Source organism: Triticum aestivum, chromosome 6B (assembly GCF_018294505.1).
Source record: "Triticum aestivum cultivar Chinese Spring chromosome 6B, IWGSC CS RefSeq v2.1, whole genome shotgun sequence".
NCBI lineage: Eukaryota > Viridiplantae > Streptophyta > Magnoliopsida > Poales > Poaceae > Triticum > Triticum aestivum.
In genome coordinates this window covers 18,269,517-18,284,074 of record NC_057810.1, presented here as the reverse complement: position 1 = coordinate 18,284,074, position 14,558 = coordinate 18,269,517, and the positions used below count along the sequence as shown (strand labels likewise).

Sequence of the window (14,558 nt, the reverse complement as noted above, 5' to 3'; positions counted from 1 at the left end):
GCTTCGAGACAAATTAACGAGAAGTGTATAATTTCTTTCGGTAAACGGTGCTGGTGGAGGCGGCGCTGACTTGAGGCGGCAGTGTGAACCCACGGTCAGGCGGGTGACGTCGCTGAGATGGCTCGGCTAGATCAGAGTTCTGGCGAGCAACGAGCGCCCAATTATCCCTGTGCTGTGTGGCGAGCATCGATGCCTTCTGGTGGTGTTGCTTGGGAGTGTTGAGGCATGTCTGACCATCGCAAGGCCGTCCCTTGGAGTGGGCGACGGCCGTCGCGGGTGGTTCTGGACCTTGTCGAAGGATGGGATGGCTGCGGTTCTCCGTCTAGGCTCGGAGTTGGAGTTGGTGGTGTGGCCAAGTTTTCCCCCTTGCCGTGTGTTCAGTCACCGGCCCTTGGCTTCACGGCTGCGTCGACAAGGTGCTGCTGCGGCGGCGGTGTGTGGACACTTGCACGGTTTCCCCAAGCTCCTGGAGGTGTGGTGATGGGCGACGTGCGGATGAAAATCTTGCTTGGCTTTGGCCAGGCCGGCGGCGGTGGCACCTGTGGCTGTCATTCTCCTCCTTGGAGGCGTCGTCGAGGCATGTTCATCACTTCCCTCACTCTATTGGAGTTGGTGATTGTCTCCGGGCGTAAGCCTCGATCCGGAGTTGGATCAGCACGATGGCGGCGTCATTGACGTCGTTCCTCCGTTAGGAGCATAGTGTTTGGAGACATGGTTGCTTCCTTGTGGTTCTTCTCTAGTGCTCGCTGCGGTCCTTTCCAGATCCTCGGCGGCGCTATGTATGCCCATCACTGGCTTGTCCAAGACGGTGTCTTCCTCGGATCGAGTCCTGCCATCCTCTTGCCTCTGCCTCCTTGGCGTTTAGAGGGGGTGGTGCGCCGACAAGAGAGGCTCTATGAAAGTGTGGTCTTTGAAGGCGTCCGGTGTCGGTCGTGACGTGGTGCTATGTTCAGTTTAGGATAGGTGCTTTTTGTTTGTAGTTGCTTTGCGGTGGTGGCCGTTTTTGATTCTTCCAGGGTGTGGTGTGTGGGCTACGTTTGCTGTTCGCAGCGAGTGTTAGCTTCTTATAATTGTCATTCTGCCTTTTATAAAGCTGGCTTGGGTTGATTCGCGCTCGCTTGGGTTGTTCGTCTTTTGTTTCACGGGTTCGCGCCTGGACGATTTTGTCTGCACATACAACCCATTAACAGTCGCGTAATGGGCGGACCCTCGCGCTGTCCACGTGGCAAGCAGTGCTCGGTGGGGATTGATAATGTTTCTCGCATAGAAAAAAACATAGGCTGTGGACGTGTTCGAGGATTGGATGACTGAATTTCCACGCAACTTCGTTTCCTTCCCTACGTCCTTGTCTCCATCACTCTCCCCCGATTCGGCCGCCGACCTCGCCGCTCCTCTATCCCACCGCCGCCCGCCGCCTTCTCCTCCCTCCCATCACCTTCTCTACGCCGGCAGGGGCTTCCACCTGTGGATTGGGGATCTGCACCGGCGATGGGCTCCTCCTTCGCCCACGGCAGCGGCTCCGCCTTGCAGGGCCGGGGCGGGAGCGGGAGCGGGCCGTGCTTTGGCCCGGATCGTCAGCTCTGGCGTGGAGGAGGACCTCTTGTGCGCGGTGGCGGCTGGAGGAGGAGTTGGATTCGCCAGCAACCGCGACAGAATCATCTCAGTAGTCCTTGATTTTTCTCTACACAATTGAATTTCAGTTGCCTGGTGGTCATTGTGTGCGCAATTCTCTTAAATATTTTGTATCACTTATACTCCCTCCGTTCGGAATTACTTGTCTCGAAAATGGATGTATCTAGAACTAAAATATGTCTAGATACATCCATTTCTGCGACAAGTAATTCCGAACGGAGGAAGTACGTCTATACTTCAAAATAGGTATGGACATTGAGTAATTTCAGCCAACTTGCCGTATGGTAATTGCAGGTTGATTCCTATTCAGATTTTGCTTTAGTATGTTTTTTTACTGATTTCTCGATGATCCCCACAATCACAAAATCTGGTCATTTCCAGGTTTAGCATAACATATTCCTCGATCTAGCATTTCTTTTGATATAGGAGGTTATTTTTTACTAATTGGAGGTTTCAGGCCTCCATGTTAATTCTAAGAGGGCAAAGTCTGTTGCAATATTTGATCTTCAGATCTAACCATGATGAATTTTCTGCCAGGCCCCACTTACGGTTCATTATGGTGGTGGAATGTTGACAAGCTGTGTCTGTCTGTCCACCTATCATTCTCTCAATTGTTCAGTTTAAGCACTTTTGGCAGAAGGCTGGACTTTGGGCATCGGCCGAATCATCCTGAGTACTTCTTGAGTTTTTTCTCTCAGCTGCGGATTGTAATTTATTTGGTAAGCTTTGGCACATCTTCTTTGCAGCATGCTCGGTCTCTTTGTGGACAGGTTGGAACGCTAGAGTGTTTGACAACTGTTTTTGGTCTGCGGCTCGAATGCTTGCTGAGTTGGCCGAACTCATCACACTCTGGAGCTCGCGTGCTGTCAGAGAGGAAGACAGACATACTATGTTGTCTTGGGCAAATTCACTGAGATAGTTGTTGATCACCAAACCTTATTTCTTTCTCTCTTTTCTTTTGCCTTTCGCCTTTGTAAAGCATCCTGTTCAGCGGTCTGGTGATAACCGGTCACACTGTTTTGTGTGGCGCTAATATCACCTTCATGTAATTGACTCCGGTCACCCAGGCCACGCCTGCTTTGAATGCATAAGGTAGAAAGTGATAATACCTTTTTATTCAAAAAAAGAAGAGTTTGGATGTGGAGAGCCCGCAGATGTAGAAAATAAGGTCGTTATGGCCTCAAGGAGGCATACTACGGATGTGGTAATTAACTTCCAAAGTTTCAGTTTAGCTCTCTCTCTTTCCAATTTTTTGGAAGCACAATCAAAACTTGAATTGTTACTTGCAATTCTTAAGTCTTACCTATTAAACATGTTTATGTTTCTTATGCCTAAAAGTAGGTGGATCTAATGTGGTAATTATCTGCCAAATTTCAGAGCTGTCTTTCTTTCTAAAATTTTGAACTGTTGCCTGCGATGCTTAGTTTTTTGTACTATTAATCATGTACCTGATTCTTATATATTTTCATGCAGCTGCAGAAGATGGATGCGAAGATGTCGAGCATGTGGCCCTGCGCACAAGAGAATACAGTGAGTCCATACAATCCAATTTCCTTACTCTGTAGACTCCAGGTGCCTCTTGATTCACCTTTTTTTTACATCCCATAGAAGATAAGGAAAGACATGTTTTTCAGTTTTGATGTGCCATGAACTTCCAATTTTTTTACTGGAACTATACAAGGCTTCAAAATTCAGTTACCAGAACATGAATTAATCCTAGATAACGTATGTTGTTGGTCTGGCAGCCTACTGCCAGAAAAGTTGTGCTCTGAAGGGGTGCAAGGACTGCTAGGGATGTACAGGGTATGACACGTGGAGAGGGTGCTGACAATTGGCAATTCAAACTCTGAAAAACACATATTCTCACATTATTACAGAACGTGTTGCTAAATCACGACAGTTTATAAGTACGTTACTGAATGTACTGAACCACATGTTAGTAGTGATCGTGAATTGTGGAAACTTGATGATTATTATATATAACCAAATTTTGCTAGCCTGCTTGCCGTAAGTTTGTTTCACCAACAGATAGTTGTATGTATGCACAGGTATGCAGCGCATTGCTCTGTTCCAAAGTGTGTGCCTGTCTAATTTTAATTTGATATTGTGTGTGCGTGCCTGTCTAATTTTAATTTGATATTGTGTGTGCGTGCCTCTCTAATTTGCTGTTGTGTGTGATTTGGTCTGTCACTGTGCGGTCCTACTATCCTAAGGATTGCTGCCAAATTTTTTGTTGTTCGTTCAGGTTCTTTCAATGCTGCACCTGCTTCCTCTTCCTCTGCTTCGAATCGATCTTTCGTAGGTACGAACCATGATCTTTAAGCTCATGCATGTTCACTGTTTTCTGCAGAATTCACGAATAAGTAAAACCTATATGTCGGATCGGACATTCTGTTTCCACTTCTCTACATCATGCTGCCCACCGGGCATGGATATTCACCTCCACCAATTTGATTGATCCTATGTTCTACTTCAGTTTATCAGGTAAGTTTATACACTGTCCCGAAAGGCCTAAGCCCAAATCGCATGTTAATTCCTGGCAGTTTTTTCTTCCAAATTATGTCCTGTTGTATTTAAACGAACAGATCCTTCTAATACAGCACTATACATTGGCAGAGAGATAATATATACCGGTCTCAGTCAGATTTTGTTCTTCATGTTCATATATAAGTTCTCTTATTATCTCTTTGTGTACATCTTCAAATAGCAACTTAGTTGGTGGAATTTATGTTCCTGCTTTATGTAGCTAAATAAATATCAGGAACTATGTTGCAGTGTTTATTCCTTAGCACTTTTGATTTACAAACAAGTCTACTGTTGTACAATCCTTATAATTGAAGTTGGTTGTTCAAGCAGACACAATGTGCACTGACAGAAGATGGCGGGAACAATGGTACAAATTCAACTATGTATCTGCCAAAGTTGATTATGCTTAACTCTAGGCATTGCATTACTATATCATGGTGAACTATTCTTTGAAGAATTTGTAGGAGGTACTAGAAAAGTATGACTTGATGAGGGATGCCTTGATTTTAAAGAACAGCCTGAAAGAATTTAGTTTAGTAAAATATTGTATAGCCTTCTCGTAAAAGTTTGATACACTTTTTCAAGAAAACGAACTTTGGTTAATCATTAAGCTATAACTTTTCTCATATTTGAACAACAAGGTTATTTGAGCTCTGCTAAAAAAAGTGGCAATGTTAAAAAAAAGGTTATTTTGTGTAACTTTTGCAAACTTTGTTGAAAGAAGCTACAAATAACTGATTTCGCTGTCAAGTCTACAGTCCAATGTTAATCTAGAGGGTGGAATCTTCAAACTTCGTTGATGCTTTCTTGTCCGTTTTGATCTAATATATGTCTGATGTGGTTTGTATAAACTTATGGTGGTATAATTAGTTTTACTTTTTTGGGCAGGATATAATAACGTTGTAAATAGACGGAGACTGAATCATTTCACACTACTTTGATGTCTATCGAGCCAATGGGACAGCAAAGGTAGTTCCTTTGCACAATTTGAAGAATGTTATTTCATATTGCATGATATGTCTGACTCCTTTCAGTGGGCCTTCAATTAATTTGAGGCATCCTTTCCTAGGATCTTACCTTGATATTCCTCTATTTTCTCCTATTCGTCCCATGCTTTTTTAAGAACTGAAATAAATATAACCAGTGTTACAAATGTTTGCTGAGGAAAAGTCCTTGCAGAAATGAAGAACCGGAAGCAGGTTTTCTATCTTCACGAGCAAGTCGGCTTCTGTAAAGCTTCGCCTGAGCCATTCCAGCTCTTTCAGAGCCACAAGATGATCTGGAAGTCAGTGTATGTTTGATCGAGCACACTCGCTTCTCTCAGAATTCATATATAATCATTAGAAGCTCAGAACCAGTCATGCCAAAAATATGAAGTGGAACTCATTTGCAGGCAAGGAAGCCGAGGAACCAGGACGCCAACGGTGCGGAGCAGTTTGCCATCAAGAGGACTAGGCCAAACTCAACATCTCCCTCGTGCCTCCATCAACACCGTGTCCCGCAGGGTCGTCCCCATCCGCGACGACGAGCTACTGTCGTAGCTTTGTCAGCCGCACGGTTAGAGGGAGGCATCAAGGGCCGGCCACCGCTGCCGGGGCCGACGTGCGTGCAATTTCTATTAATGTATCTTATGTTGCCAAACAACAACATGCTCTTGTCGATGCTAGATCGTTGTGGGCGTGGCATTTCAGTTTCTTCCTCTGGTGATGTTCCAATATAATAAGTTCCATCAAAATTGCATGTATATCTACCTGGCACCGCCCAGATGCCCCTCAAGCGGCGCGCCACGGGCGCGCCCCAACTACTAGTTATAACCCATGGTTGTGTCGCTGCGTCTCCCTTGCCTTTTGTGTTTCTTTTCTGAATCTTTTTCATTCCCCTAGATGCGTGGCTGCCCGTTATAACATTACAATTACATGTCTTGAGATCAACTAGATGACCACCCAAAGAGCAGCTAGCACGCTTTCAGGTCTTTGGGATGGAAATAGGAAATCGTTTGCGATTTGTGGCCGCAGTGACGCAGTGATATATTTTTTGGGGGGGAGAAATCGTGTGATCACTTTTTTTTGTTATTGTTCTCACAATTTTTTTTGTGTGTTATTGAAAGAGAAAGCAAAAAAATTAGTTGATTTTTAGGTGTGCGCTATGCGTCGATCGGCTGATCCTTGAAAAGGATTGACCAGGACGGGAGCCATTCAATTCGGTGCGTTCGAGTAGCCAGCACGTGTCACAGACCCTTTGCAGCACGGACCATGTTGCAAAGCCTTTTGCAAACACTGATGAATTCGAACAGCCTGACGACATATTTGTGCTCGCGAGGTCAAGTTTCAAAAGAGGGGCTAGGTGAATTTATAGGAGGGTTACGGGGTCTGGAGGTGGCTCGTGCGTGTTGTGGGAAGTGGGGTGGCGGCGCTTGTTGTTCTGTGCGAGGTGGGGGCAGTGCTCATGAGTAGGGTTCACGCATTGGTGAGAGAGAGATGACATGGGTTGGAGCTTGGGCGTTAGATATAGTGCAGACGGTCACGATTTGATTAGGGTGTACTAGTTCGCTCTTATTTAATTAAGTGACCGGGCTGCAGGGTCGGCTCTGCTGGGCCGCCTGGCTGGCTGGGCTTTTGTTTCTTTTTCTTTTTCTTTTCTTTTTATATTTACATAGGATTTGAATTGGCCTAATTTGTTTCATTTCAAAGCCTTTAAATTCCAGAAAATTGAAACAAACATTAGAGCTCATATGATTCATAGGAAAATTTTATTTTATGCAAATGGACTTTTTTAATGCCTAGTAAACAAATCCAACATTTGATTAGGGTTTCTAATAAAATGGCCATATTAATTTAATTTTTTCTTTCGTTCCAAAATGCACTGAAATCATGCCATGCATATGAATTCTGGAATGTGACACATCTGCCCCCATCCCTCCGCATTGGTGGCAAGCTACACCACGCCTTATTGCAAGGGAGAGTAAAAGAAGCAAGACGACTAGGTTTTAAGAAAAATCATGGCACATGTGCTAGCAAAAGCGATGTCAATGTTAATTTTAACATGTCATTAAGGACGTCTTGCAATAGCAAACTCTCATATGATTAGGTTGCTTGTATTGAAACCAACCCACCGCTAGGGTCCAAGTCCTGGACTTGGCTTTTGATGCTTTCATTTTCATGGATTTGTTTCAGTTTTTTCGACGAATGTGAACATCTCTGTTTGTGCTGTGTTAAAAAAAAAGACATTTTGCAATCACCCAAAGAAGAAGAAAAAGACTCGAAATGTCACTATTCTTGTCAATTTTATGCAACAATATTTGCCAAAGGGATCGCATAACGGTCTACTCCCATTCCGGGGACCCACTTTGGCTGGCATGGGTTGAACAGCACCAGAGACCAGAGTTTCTCTCTCTCAAAAAAAAAACAGAGACCAGAGCAGACCACCCACGCCCACGGGAATCATCGCAGCCATCCGCTTTCCCCATTCCCTCACTCGCCGCCGCCGCCGCCGCCGCCGCCGCGCCAAATCTCCCCGGCCTCTCCGCCGCGGCGCCATGCTCCGCCTCAGGTGCTGCATCCTCACCCAGCTTCTCTCATCTCCCTCCTCCCAGCTCCACCGCCTCTTCTCCGCCGCCGCGCCCGCCGTCTCCCCGAACCCTAGCTTCGCCGTGGAGGAGGAGTACCTCGTCGCCACCTGCGGCCTCACCCGACCCCAGGCCCTCAAGGCCTCAGCCAAGCTCTCCCACCTCAAGTCCCCTTCCAAGCCCGACGCCTTCCTCGCCGGCCTCGGCCTCTCCGCCGCCGACATCGCAGCCGCCGTAGCCAAGGACCCGCAGCTGCTCTGCGCCAAAGTGGAGAGTACCCTGGCCCCCGTCGTCGCCGGGCTCACCGGCCTCGGTCTCTCGCGCTCTGAGATCGGGCGCCTCGTCCCGCTCACCGGTGCCACTTTCCGCTGTAAATCCATCATCACCGGGCTGCATTACTGCTTGCCCCTCTTCGGCTCCTCCTAGAACCTCCTTCAAGCCCTCAAGAGTGGATCGGTTCTCTCGTCCGACCTCGAGCGGGTGGTCAAGCCCAATGTCGCCTTCCTGCGCGAGTGCGGGCTAGGTGTCTGTGATATTGCCAAGCTCTACGCACATACGCCATCGCTGCTCAACATCAGCACGGAACGCATCCGGACAGCAGTGGCATGCGTTGAAGGTCTTGGTGTATCCCGTGGATCCCCGATGTTCAGACATGCACTACAAGCTGTTGCATTCCTCAACGAGGAGAAAATCACCACCAAGGTAGAGCACTTGAAGGAAACATTCAGGTGGTCGGATGCCGAGGTGGGCATTGCCGTTTCTAAGGCTCCAACGTTGCTGACGAGGACTAAGGAATCGCTGCAGCGCAGGTCTGAGTTCCTCATCTCTGAGGTGGGCCTAGAGCCAACATACATAGCACATCGGTCGGTAATGCTCACTTACAGCCTGGAGGGCCGGCTGAGGCCCCGGTACTACGCTGTAAAGTTTCTCAAGGAAAATGGATTGCTCAAGGGCGGCCCGAGCTACTCTACTGTTTTCAATGAGACCGACAAGGTATTCAGGGAGAAGTACATATGCCCTCACAAGGAAGCTGCACCACACCTCCAAGAGGACTATGATGCCGCTTGCAAAGGGGAAGTGCCAACCAATTTCAGATTCACATGAGCCAAGAATGGGCATATGTAACTGTGTGCTGGTTGCCTGCTGTTGTATGACTGTTAGATGCTGGGTTTGGTCGTTGCTAACGTGTGATGGAATCATGGAATTGATAGTTTGATCCCTGAATACTGATATGTAATGCAGCAGAGAAGAAAGCATTGATTGGTTATGAACTTTTTTGTCCTCATTCATGTTTTTAAACACACATATTGAAAGTGTGAGATCAGGCCATGGAGGAGGGCTCACTTGTACAGGTTATCTGCGAAACATCGAACTCTCACATGGAGGAGGGTTGGCATCATTTAAGTTTTAAGTAAGTAAACCTACGTGACCCTGTTCCTTTTTATGCCAGTAATGTTACCAAGACAATGGAGAAGCACTTGCTGCTAGTAATGTTCTTTAGTAATGTTCTTGAGACAAAGAAGCACTAATTTTTTATTGCGTGTATTGTGGATTTTCATGCTCTGCCCCATGGCCATAAATCATGTGTTTATTGTGGATGGCAGCTTAAGATTTTTAGTCATTATTGTGTTTTGGTCCTGTGGGTAATTCTTGGTGCCAAGCACCACCGGCACCCTGTCCATCTCCCACGACTTGCCTCGCACTGGTTGTGCTCTTTGCATGGTCAAGGGGGATGCACACGACTCCTGTCCTGCCGCGCATCAAGAACTCCTTGGCCACCGACCGCACATGTAACATGTCTAACACACCGCGCCCGATGAAAGGAGGAGGGAAACAGACAGGGAGAGGATCGAGGGCATCGTTTCCGGCTGCAGCTGGCCGAATTTTTGGCTGGCGTTGTCCGTCTCCGGCAGGCCTCTAGCATGCTTCCTTCTTCTTCTTTCTCTTTGCTACTATCCACCAACCGAGAGAGAAATCGAGCACCGACACGATAGAGCCTAATCGAGAGCCTCACCATGCAAAAAATACTGTAATTGAGAGGCGGCATCATATGACCTCGCCATACTCTTCCCTGTCCCTTTTCCTTCTTCGCGGCTCGCTCCCGCCTCCAACTTCAACCACCGCCGGCTGTCTCCTGCACCGTCTGTCGATTGGATGCCTCCTGGCGGCGACCATCAACGTCGGCGTAGGGCACGCAACAGGGATAGGCTGCACGTCGTCACCACCATGGGATTGTCGTCGGTGGCATGGTGGCAACCGGGAGGGCAGGAGAGCAGCGAAGCATGCCGATGCCAGCGCTACAACAGTGAACGGGATGCAGGCGGCACACGAATCGGCCGACTTGTAACCGGGCATGCATAAGGCTTACCTGGTGTCGGGTGAGAAGTTGCGCCCGATGGTGGTGCTGCACCGCCTTCTTGGGAATGCCGTCGATGGGCTTGCTTGCCCGCGCCCCGGTGTGGGTCTTCTTCTACCGGAAGAAGGACTTGACATCGCCGCTCATCATGGTTCCCTCTCCGAAGCAGATGATGCATCCGTTGTGACTTCGTCGTCCTACAGTTCAACCAGGGGCAGAGCACCTCCTCGCGTCGCTGCGGGCGGTAGCCTACCCGAGGCGATAGTTCCCCATTGTGACGATGCTAGGCGGGTCACCGGCAGTCTGGCGGCCGCGAGAAACATGGTGCAACCGCCATGTCGAGCAGAGGAGCCGACAGCATGGTCGCGCTCTCTGCCGCTCATGGCCTCCGTAGTCACCGTCCCGCAGTCACTGTCCCGAGGCCTGTACTATGCTTGCGACCCAGACTACTGCGATGGAGACCTAGATCGAGAGGGATGAGGGCCTTTTATGTAGGTAAAAACAGCGGTGGAGGATTTCACGCGAACCTTCCCGCAAACCATCAAGCGAGGCCCAAGCGGCACCGATCAGGGACCGGAGCGACTCTAGATTTCACGATGAAAGCGGCACCGATTACATTCACATAGAGCAGCACCGAACCACCGAAGGAAACTTACGCAATCCAGTCAAAGCGGAAGGATGGCCCACAAGTAACAAAATTTGCTAAACCCACCAAAAGAAACGTGATGCTAGTTCAAAAAATTTGAAACAAACTTCTGAACACACAAGGCCTTTGTACACAGCCATTTACCAAAATAATAGCATGTGTCATGTACACAATTCACCATGGGTCACTTTCACACAAATGGTTCAATCTCACGGTAAAAACCTTGCCTGCAATAGAGGCTTGGGTATCTATACTGGTCCATACTTACCGGACGGTCCATTACTTGTGGACCACTTCTATTAATTCTTCTCTAGTGATGAATACCGAAAAAGTTTTATGCTCATTAAAATACGTGTTCTACCGTTTTAAGTCCATCTAGGAAATAAGTATGAGCTGTTTTTGATACTTTTAGAGTATGGAAAATATAACTCTAAAATCATTTAGAATAATGACATATCAATTGTTTGTCAGCTTCAACTCTTCCGCATGGAAGTACCTCCAAACAAAAAGTATATATGTTTATTATTGGATTGGAGCTAATACTAAACATGAAGTTGCCAATTGTTTACGAGGCAGGCAAGCAACATGTATTATTCTATGATTTCTATGATAAATAATCAAATTAAGACAATGATCACTAACTAGCCTGCACGAATGCCTCGTGTTGACGGCTAGTCTTCTTGATTAACTATAAGTTGTGCCTGGGATTTATCTTAGAGGTAATAGCAACATAGCTTGCAGCTCTTTAGAAGCTTATGCTACTGCTATGTTGCTCTAAACTAGAGGACAATAGGAGATCTTCGGCTCGTATCTGTTCTCAGATTTATTCACCAACATATGCAGAACTGCCACAGCGCACGGCTATCTCAAGCTAAACTTTGACTTGACGAGCGACGTAGAAGTAACGAGTTTTTTTTTTGCGTAGTAATACGTGTCTCATCAATAAAATAAAGATTGACTTACAAGCCACGTAAACACCAACATTACAGGACTGAAAAGATAGGATAATCCTATGCAAAAAACTAACGCCTGTCCCTCTCCACTACGGAAAGGGAGACGGATCACCTCTTCACCGCAGCTCGACGCGACGTAGAAGTAACGAGTTAGTTGAAGCCAGTTTCCTATCCACCGGCACATACGCACTCCATCTTTTTATCGTTACACCGGCGGATCACCCAGCATGTGTACACGTGGATGTATCTACAATATGCAGTTCTGTTGCCTACTCACGCAACCGCCAGCTATTTGGCCAAGTGGTCTTCCCTCTACATCATCAACTGACATAGTTCAACAAGGGCTCACAGTGGTAGAAATATTTCCGGCACCTCTCAATCCTAGCTTAGCATGTGTGTGTGTTGTGGGTGATCCATAATTTATAGCATGCAACAGATAAGAACCCATCCCCAACTAGCAATATGCATGGAGTTGTAGAGGTTGGCGAGGCAGGGTGTATCATTTATTGTAGCAAGTAGTGGATGGTAGTGCAACATATAAAACCACCTCCTTCCTAATTATAACTAATTATGGTGGGTAGGAACAAAGAGGCTTGAGGGGGGGCACTTTTATTGAGACATATAATTTGGAACGGACAATGGTAGGTGTGATATGGTCCAAACTCATCATTAAACCTTGAACATGAAATGAGAATTCGGATGATGTGATGTTGCCGATACTGTAGTGTACCACCAGTGGGCAATCGAGACTCTTAAGAGCGCCCACGATGATGTTTTGTTGTGTTAGAAGGAGGAAAAGAAAACCTTAGCTTAGAGGATGCCACTACAGATTGCACATATGCAACATCTTCAAGCAATGATGAATCATGTTACCTCATTTGATCCATTAATAGAAGTAAATACGGATTGAATGATAGTTGTAATGAAGTAGGACACATTCATGCTTTTAGTTATTGTCTTGAAATATCTTTAAAGCAGTATGTCCAAGTAGCCTCGCCTAAAAGTTCTGCTAGGAGTGGACCTTTGCTCATATAGTGTCCCAATCTAGCTGTACCAACTCATGCATCCTCCCTTAAAAGTTCTGAGCCCCCCCCCCCCCCCCCCCCCCCCCCCCCCCCCGCGGAAGTGGAGAAGAATACATGTGTGTTGCATCTCCGAAAAAGGGTTTCTCCCCGCTTTATATTATAAAAAGCATACCACCAAGCATCCAACACATAAGAGTACAAGTTCAGACGAGACACAACAAACTAAAATAAACGAGGTCCGGCTGGGGGCACAGCCAAACAAGCCCGAAAAGCATGAGAAAAGCGACTCTAGGCAGGCTCCGATGGTGGTGGATGTGTGTTGCGTCTAGATCATAACCCTTGAGATTTTAGTGCAACATAGTACCTTTGAGAGAAGATAAATAGGAAATGTTTTTATTTATTATAATATAGAAATAGTATAATGGTAAGATGCTATAGATTAATGATGTATTAATTGTTTGTGGCTCTTCGTCATCTTATCACCTTTCAAGATCATGTGAGTTGTTGGATCTGTTTATATGCCACCTGAACCCTACCTAGCGCCCTGGTGGGATGCCTTGCGCAAAAGTTAGGACTCTAGTAGTACAGATCGGTTTTGAATGGACACAACCTTGGCTAAAGCATCTGCAATGGTGTCTTATTCTCTTGGAACATAGGCCCGAAACCTATGGAAAAGCTAGTTGATCTTGACCGGCAACATGGTAAACTGGTTGCAAAGTCCAGTGACAAGCCGAAGTGTTTTAAGTGCTTGCAAAGATGCACTCCTGAAAATGAATCTTGACAGCCTCTGCATGGACATTGGAGGAAGAAAGTTGCTTGAACATTAGCAATAGAGAAAGGTATGTAGAAATCTGGCCACCAAAGAAGATCATGAGTTCGTATTTGTTCTCAGATGTATCCACCGGCACGTACACGCTCAGATTCTTTTGTTTGTAACACACCAGCTAACACGAACATGGATGTATCTACGGTATGTGGTTCCTCTGTCCACTCAGTACTGTTGTTGTCAAGCGGACCCAAAATAATTGCTCGCATGATGTAGAAATATTTCAGGCCCCTCTCAATCCTAGCTAACATGTGCGTATGCATGCATGTGCATCCATGGTATATACTCCCTCCGTTTCTAAATACTTGTCTTTCTAAACATTTCAACAAGTGACTACATACGGAGCAAAATGAGTGAATCTACACTCTAAAATATGTCTACATACATCCATATGTAGTAGTCATTTGAAATGTCTAGAAAGACAAATATTTAGGAACGGAGGGAGTAGCTATCATGCAACATATAATTAAGGACCCATCCCCAACTGGCAATAGATATGGAGCTGGAAATGTTTGACAGGTAGGATGATATATTTATCACAATTAGTGCGAGACGGTAGAGCAATGTCTATAGAAATTCATGAGCATTTTTTCACAAATGTTATAGTTGTGTCTTTGCCCATGTGCGGTTCCTACGGAATACTTGCGAGGAATAAGAGATTCCATATGGATTGGGACGCCTTTTTTTTTAGGCAAGTGAATTTGTGATGTCTACAATTGTGCAAAGTAAATACAAAGATTGGGCCACTATGGATTTCTAACTCATTACAATTCAGCCAATCAACCCATGTGTAAAAAGCCTGCCCCCTACTCCGCAACGAGGAAAGAAAAACTTAAACTTTTTTGCTTTAGATAAAATCGTCCACCACATGATAAAGATCTGAAAAAGGCAAAAGATGGACCCGGTTCGTATTTATTCTTGGACTAGGACATAATGATAAGGATTATTGAATAAAAGAGAATAAAAAATCTCGAGCTCGGATTTATTCTTGGATTTACATATTCACCAACATATACAGAGCTGTTACTG

The 14,558-nt window shown here is 46.1% G+C and overlaps 1 long non-coding RNA gene and 1 pseudogene across 1 annotated transcript; both read left to right on the top strand.

The window, feature by feature from the left end:
- The first annotated feature begins 1,285 nt into the window (after positions 1–1,285).
- Positions 1,286–5,992, top strand: LOC123135426 (uncharacterized). The gene is made up of 7 exons (XR_006465997.1): positions 1,286–2,351; positions 3,106–3,162; positions 3,983–4,116; positions 4,489–4,525; positions 5,047–5,127; positions 5,338–5,449; positions 5,552–5,992. It is a non-coding gene; the product is annotated as an uncharacterized lncRNA (long non-coding RNA).
- A 1,608-nt stretch (positions 5,993–7,600) lies between these two features.
- LOC123135425 (uncharacterized) lies at positions 7,601–9,231 on the top strand (annotated as a pseudogene).
- Positions 9,232–14,558: the final 5,327 nt, after the last annotated feature.